At 37.2% G+C, this 5,813-nt stretch overlaps 1 pseudogene; it reads left to right on the forward strand.

The window, feature by feature from the left end:
- Window positions 1-555: 555 nt before the first annotated feature.
- On the forward strand, window positions 556-1,211 carry LOC104871442 (annotated as a pseudogene).
- The last annotated feature ends 4,602 nt before the right edge of the window (window positions 1,212-5,813 follow it).

A 5,813-nucleotide genomic window follows, 5' to 3' on the forward strand; every position in this document is an offset into this window, starting at 1 on the left:
GTTATTATTTGCATTATCTGTCTATTGTATCTTGTGATCCCACTGAGTACTTCTTTGATCTGTTTTCTCTCCTTCCATTACACTTTAGAGTAATTCAGGTACATGGCTTATGTTATTCTGCCCCTTTTGGCCCCCTGGATTCGCTTTGGGACAGGTTGGAGTTTTAGAAGGCATTTTATTGCCATTTTGTTTCTTTGTGTTTGTCTGTTTTATTTTGTTTCTTGCTGAGGCTTGTGGATACTTATAGTGGTTAACGGTTTTGTTAACAGTATTCAGTGGTGTATTTTGTGGATAGTTATAGTCCTGTGCCTCAGGCCCAAGTTCAGGGCAGCTTTGTTAATTTGAGGAGGATATAGTGTAATTAGTGCAACAACCAAGTTCTTTGGGAATGTAGTCTAGTATTCTTAATGTTAAAAAGGTATTCTGGAGGCTGTGTCTGGCTCCCACTCTCACAGTCATTGCAGTACATTGAGCTCCATAGAGATAGCACCGAGGCAAGTGAGAGCCGGATGGGTACTGGGTGATTCTGTGCCTCGCTGAGGAAAACAAGTAAACATGGGCAAAGGAGATCCTAAGAAGCCAAGGGGCAAAGGAGATTTTAAGAAGCCGAGAGGCAAAATGTCATCATATGCATTCTTTGTGCAAACTTGCTGAGAGGAGCACAAGAAGAAGCACCCAGATGCTTCCATTAACTTCTCAGAGTTTTCTAAAAAGTGTTCAGTGAGGTGGAAGACCATGTCTGCTAAAGACAAAGGAAAATATGAAGACATGGCAAAACCGGACAAGGCCCATTATGAAAGAGAAATGAAAACCTATATCCCTCCTAAAGGAGAAACAAAAAAGAAGTTCAAGGATCCCAATGTGCCCAAGAGGTCTCCTTCAGCCTTCTTCTTGTTCTGTTCTGAGTATGGCTCAAAAATCAAAGAAGAACATCCTGGCCTCTCCATTGGTGATGTTGGGAAGAAACTGGGAGAAATGTGGAATAATACTTAGCAGATGACAAGCAGCCTTATGAGAAGGCTGCCAAGCTGAAGGAAAAGTACAAAAATGACAACACTGCCTACCAAGCTAAAAGAAAACCTGATGCAGCAAAAGAGAGAGTTGTCAAGGCTGAAAAAAGCAAGAAAAAGAAGGAAGAGGAGGAGGAGGAGGAAGATGAAGAGAAGGAGGAAGATGAAGTGGATAAAGATGAAGATGATGATGATGAATAAGTTGGTTCTAGAAGTTTTTTTTCTTTAACCCCCCTGTACACAACTCACTCCTTTTAAAGAAAAAAACTGAAATGTAAGGCTAAGATTTGTTTTTAAACTGTACAGACTGTGTCTTTAGATAGTCCTGTCCTGGAGGTTTTTCAATAGCCACTAACCTTTCCTGGTACAGTATGGGGATTGTAAATTGGCATGGAAATTTAAAGCAGGTTCTTGTTGGTGCACAGCACAAATTAGTTATATATGGAGACAGTAGTTTTTCATCATCAGTTGTCTCTGATGCAGCTTATACGAAATGTTCTGTTAACTGAATACCACTTTGTAATTGCAGAAAAAAAAATTTGCAGCTGTTTTGCTGACATTCTGAATGCTTCTAAGTAAATACAATTTTTATTTAAAAAAAGGTATTCTGAGTGTTGGCTTATAGGGAAATAGCAGCAATGGTGCACTCCTGATAATATCAAGAAAATCAGCTATAGTAGTATCCAATAAAAATTGATATTAAGGGGGCAGGGATTTAGCTCGGGTTTGGTGGCCTGCCTTGCAAGCACAAGGACCTGAGTTCAATCCCCGGTACCCACAAAACAAAACAAAACAAAAAAAACAAAACAAAAATTGATATTAACATACTATCAGAACAAATTATGTACCACCCTGAACCCTAAAGAAGAAATCCACAATTATGACATAAACAGAAAGACAACCAAGGTATTGACTTACAACTAATATGTACTGAATAAAACAGCTGTATCTGCACTGATGGTAGAAAACAATTCAACAATAATTTTATGAACTATTACAAGATTAATAAAGCTCATTGACGGTTATATTATTAAAGACAGTTTGGGAATGGGGGAATTCAAAAATGAAAATATTGAAACCTTAAGCTATATATGAAGAGAGAAAAGTGATACAAATGGTCTTATTAGGGAAAAGGATGTTTATCAAATTAGATAAAGGTAACAGGAAAAAAAGTAACAAGAAATACAAAAGATGAAAAACAAAGAGAAAAAAATGTATTAGTTAAAAATAGGAGAGGAAAATCAAATGCAGAGCACTAAAAGGAAAAAGAATAAAGTAAGGAAAAAAGATGTAAGAGAAAAGCAAGAAAGAGAGAGAAAAATTCCCCAAACCTCAATAAACTGGTAAAGAAGCTTTGGAAAGAACAACAAAAAAGGTATAAACAAAACAAAAATAATGCATGCACACACATGCATGCACACACACACGCACGCACACACACACGTTTTGGAAACAACAAAAAAGGTATAGACAAAACAAAAACAGTGCATACGTACATACAATCTGCAATATAGAGTAAGTGGTTTTTGTTTTTTTGTTTTGTTTTTCCAGGATCTACAATTTGAGGCAGTATCCCTAACCCTATCCCTAACCTTCACCCAAAGATGTCCCTACTCACACTGTTAGGTAAAGAAGGCAGTCAGACTCCCTATCTGTGCGGATGCAGGCATGGGGTTGGGGTGTGGTAATAGGATTAAAGCAAGTGAGCCAATGCCTCAACTTTCAAATCCAGAACAATTCACACTGAGCCTGGCCTCTGGCCATTGGGGTAAATCCTGGATCCTTTAGCTCAAATCCCTCAGGTGATCTCTTTCCATCCTGACTTCAGCTCACTGACTAGAGCAGTCTCCTGTGGCGGTCTCTCTCCCTGTCACTGTGATAATGTAACAGTGGGAACCCTGAAGTGAAGCTACCCTGTGGTTGATCTGAGTCTCTGGTTCAAACAATCAATTTTTTTTAGAATGGTGTCTGACCAACACTCTTTCCAGGAATATGGCAGGCCTTTTAGACTGGGCTCACTCAGCAGCTGTGGCTTCTTGAAAGATTCACATAAAGGCAGAATCTTGCACTCTCTCTGCAGCTCACAGAACCCCTGGTCCAGTCCATCATATTTTCCTTGAAGCCTTCTGTAATCTTTCAATTTTGTCTCTGTAGCTTTTGTCTCCCTCTTCCAAAAGGCACAAGCCTGAGCTAGGAAGAAAGTATAGATTGTTGCTTCCCTTCTTGCACTGTTTTCTCTGAAATTTTTAATTTTGTCAGATTCTTCAGTTTCTGGGGATCTACTTTTTCTTTCTTTCTTACCCAAGGTGTTATTTTTCAGATAGGACTGGGCGAGGTCAGGGTGGTGTGGCCATAGACAAGGTGTTACTTTCCAGTGTCTGGATCCTGGATCTCAGTGAGGCTGTGTTTTTTTTGTTTTTGTTTTTTGTTTTTTGTTTTTTTGCTAATCACTCTGCCATTTTTCTGGTAGTCCTATCAATCTTGTTTATCTTTTCAAAGAACCAAATCTTTGTTTCTTCAATGTATAATTTAGTCTTTATTTCATTAATTTCAGCTAATATTTATTTCGTGCCTTTCATTGGTTTGCATTTTATTATTTTTTAAGGTCTTAGTTATTTAATCTCGTATTTTAAAAAAATGTAGGAGGCATTTATAGCTATATACCTTCCACTCAGATGTCTTTGGTTTATTTCATACATTCTAGAACATTGTTTCCATTTTCATTTGATTTCCTTTGCAGACTTTGGTAACACAACTTTGAGATCTTTTTTATGGTTCCACAGGTCTGTGAGGTCCAGAGGTAAGAAGTTTCCCGTATTTTCTGGACAGTGGTGGAATTTCAGACTCTTCAAACAGCCTCCACTAACAATAATTCTGGGTAAAAAATGGGTAACTTGTTACTGATCTTTCTATTCAGTATTATCTAATGAAGGGGAGAGTTGCCTCCTTACAAATGGGTGGGTATTTGAAGTTCAAAATCACATGGTTTCTTTACTGCTGAGTTATGAAAGTCTTGACTCTCTACTGTCTTCCTTTATTATCTCAGGAACAGGATCAACTTATAATCAGACCAGGGTAGTTCAGGTTTAGTACTTGGCCTTTTCAGATGTAGGTGAAGGTAAGGTAGTATTTTCTTTCATGATGATCCACTAGTGTAGAACAGTAATAGTCTAAAACTTTTTTGTCTTTTGACATTAGCTTTTTCCTCATGGTACATATAGAGCAAATCTTTGGAATACTTTTGTCTTTTCTAATTGGTATTCTTGGGCCAGAAATGTAGCTCAATGGCACAGCATCTACCTGGCAAGTACAAGTCCCTGACTTCAACTTTCAGTTAAAAAAAAAAAAAGTTAATTGGTATTTTCAGTATTGCATGCTTCAACACCCAGTGTGTATATATATGGCAAAAAGTAAAATGCTGTATCATTTTGGGGCCCCAAGTTCCCTAGTCAGTCTATCTTTTGCCCTCCACTACTCAGTTTTTTCCCTGAGTTTTACAAGATTTTTAGCAGGAGGAATACGGAGAAATACATCCACTCCACCTTAGACTGAAACTAGAAGTTATTTCTCCCCTTTATTTTTAACTTTCAAGATTCTCCTGTCTCAAGCCATTTTACTAAAATAATTAAGTTGGACAAGTATCTCTTATTTATTGATTTTATGTTGATCTTTATATATTTTATTTAGGGAATTTTTCTTCTTTTTTTGAGACAGTCTTGCTATGAAGGTTCTGGCTCGTCTTGGAATCACTGGGTATCCCAGGGTGGCCTCAAACATGCAGAGATCCTCCTACCTTAGCCTCCTGAGTGCTGGGATTCCCAATGGTCTTGCTCTGTAACTCTTGTCTACAGATAAGTGTCTTCCTTTTTAATAAACAGAATTTCCAAATTTAATATTCTATCTTGTTAACATTCAAAGCTCTTTGTATTCCAAGAGATTTTCTGCCTACTTGACATACTTTTCACCTCTTTTTCTTTTTTGGTACTGGGGATAGAACTTGGGACCTTGTGCTTGCAAGGCAGGCAGCAGAACGACTGAGTTAAATCCCCGGCCCTTGATACATTTTTCAAAAGCAAAAAAAGGAAAAAGCAAAATCTTTACCCTATTGTCATCAGAAGTACGAATTACCATGTTCCATGGTCAAAACAAACAATAAACATACCAGATCCAATGATGAGCTAAAAGCGGGGAAATCCTGGCTCATCTTAAAAAATAAAAAAGCTTGCAAGGCAGGCAGCAGAACGACTGAGTTAAATCCCCGGCCCTTGATACATTTTTCAAAAGCAAAAAAAGGAAAAAGCAAAATCTTTACCCTATTGTCATCAGAAGTACGAATTACCATGTTCCATGGTCAAAACAAACAATAAACATACCAGATCCAATGATGAGCTAAAAGCGGGGAAATCCTGGCTCATCTTAAAAAACACTTGAGAACTTTCTATCAAACACTGATGCTGCACAATACAGCCCATTTGTTCATGTGATATTAATGTGGAAAAGTTACTTTTCCATAATGAACAAGCTAGTTTAACTTTCTGGTAACTTTTCTTTTAAAGATAGATGTATTTTTCAATTAAATAGCCAGATGTTCAGAAGTACCATATCCCTGCAACATCTTTTCAAGAAATATTTTGTCTTTTGCATTCACCCTTTCATAACTGATATTAAATAAACTTATGTGCTCGTGCTTCTTTAATCTCCATTATCTTATGGATATTTTTTGTAGACATATGCTCATTAACTGTTTTTAGAGAATGTGTATGTGTAAGATTTTTAATTTTTTACATATCAGAAAATATATTT

The sequence above is a fragment of the Fukomys damarensis genome, unplaced genomic scaffold (assembly GCF_012274545.1).
Source record: "Fukomys damarensis isolate Sample0158 unplaced genomic scaffold, DMR_v1.0_HiC HiC_scaffold_1, whole genome shotgun sequence".
Lineage (NCBI taxonomy): Eukaryota > Metazoa > Chordata > Mammalia > Rodentia > Bathyergidae > Fukomys > Fukomys damarensis.